The sequence below is a fragment of the Egretta garzetta genome, unplaced genomic scaffold (genome assembly GCF_000687185.1).
Source record: "Egretta garzetta isolate BGI_Z169 unplaced genomic scaffold, ASM68718v1 scaffold567, whole genome shotgun sequence".
In the NCBI taxonomy this organism is placed as follows: Eukaryota; Metazoa; Chordata; class Aves; order Pelecaniformes; family Ardeidae; genus Egretta; species Egretta garzetta.
This window is the reverse complement of record NW_009260348.1, coordinates 410758-412462: the sequence shown is the minus strand read 5'-3', so window position 1 is coordinate 412462 and position 1705 is coordinate 410758. Positions and strand designations below refer to the sequence as shown.

General features: G+C 56.3%; 1 protein-coding gene across 1 annotated transcript in view; it reads left to right on the top strand.

Moving 5' to 3' along the window:
• The window catches only part of TMEM161A (transmembrane protein 161A), a 67166-nt gene that overhangs the window by 49004 nt on the left and 16457 nt on the right, over positions 1-1705 (top strand). The gene's annotated exons all lie outside the window — the stretch shown is intronic.

The following is a 1705-nucleotide window of genomic DNA, read 5'->3' as shown; positions in this document are numbered from 1 at the left end:
TGCTGTGACAGGCAGGGAGGGGCCGGGGCCCTTCCCTGTCCCCAACCTCCCCCTTGGCCTCAGTTTGGGTGAAATAAGGGAGAAATGGCGTTTCTTCTCCTCCGGCTCCTGCTGCCGGGCAGGCACAGGGCGCTTGGCAATGATGCTCTGGGTGCTCTTGGGGACCAGTTCCCGGGCTCTCCTCATCCCAGACCAGGCTCTGACTCTCTCCTGGGATGCAGGAGATGCCGATGGCATCTCCTGGTTTGTATTTCGCAGTCAGCCTGGAATAGGACCACGAGATACGCCTGTGCTGGCAGCCCAGGGAGCCACCCTCGTGGGGATGCCTGCTCCAGGGCACTTGTCCCCTCTGCCATGGTCCTGCTGACCCCCCCCTGGGCTGGCAGAGGGGAGAGAAAACACCCTGGAGAGAGGGAAAAGGAGCAGAAGGGAGAGGGTGAGGAAGAGGAGTGGAATCTATAGATCAGGGGAGGAAAGAAACCGGTGGGAGAGAGAACTGTAGGAAAAATAATAAAAAACACGGAGGGGAAAAGGGGCAGAGTGGAAGAAAGAGCGGATAATGGGGGGGGCTGAGAGACAAAGCGGGGAGAGGGACAGAGTGGGAGATGGGTGGATAAGGCAGAGGGGACGCGGGCAGTGCGAGGCAGAGCGTGGCAGCCCTGGGGCTGGTACCCACGGGGGGATGCTCCCGTCCCGCTGCCAGCTGGAAAGACCCAAAGGTCTACAACCACACCAGCATCCCCATATCCCCGTATCTCATTAGCCAGGGTTCCTGGCTAACGAGCCCGGCCCCGCGGAGCAGGTGAGCAGCACCCATGGCAGGCGGGCGGCTGCGAGGCGCAGGGCTATAAATCTCCCGCCTGGTGCGGGTGCCACCGAAAGCCTTCCAAGCAGGATTTATCTCCCCTTCCCACTTTCCCCGCCTTCCTGCAACTGCCACGTGGATTCCCCGCGGCAAGGGAAAACAAGCGAAGATGCTTTCTTTTGTCTCCACCGCCCGCTTGGCCACAGCTCTCTGGCTCTAATCCGCCTCGGCCTCCTCCCCTCCATTCACAATTTTCTTCCCATCCCTGCGGTGGAAGAAAAGGGACAAAAATATTTTCCTTTTTTTAATTTATTTTCGGAGCAGCCGCCGAGGAGCAAATCAGCGGCGTTTGCATATTCAGAGCAGGTGGGGGCCCATATGCCTAAGATGCACCAGACAAAATTAGCCACCATAATCATAATCAAGTGTGCCGTTGTGCTGGGGGAAGGGAGAGCCTGGCAGACAAGCCTGATAATTATGAAGCTCAGCATGTGCGCAGCGGTTTTGCAACAATTATGCCGAGCTCAGCAAGCCGGCAATGATGCTCGTTACCACCACCCGTCTCAGGGTGACCCCCAGGGTTTCACCTCCCCAAGCCCCCCGCACGACGCCCACCTCAGCTGCCTTCTACTTGTTATTCCTTAGAGCCCTTACAAACCATTTATGCTACTTCTGGGCAAAAAAAAATAATTAATATAAATATAAGTGATGGATGTGCTGGTGAGAGCATTGGGGGAGAAGGGGGGGGAGGGTGGAGAGAGCTTAAAAATTACAGTGGGAATTAGTAGGAGCCTAAGCTGTTGTTTGCGCTGCCCATTAGCATCTGCCTATTTATGTGTCACCAGATCCTCGTGGCATCTATCCATCCATCTGGATCCTTGTCAGTCTGTCTGCCTATAT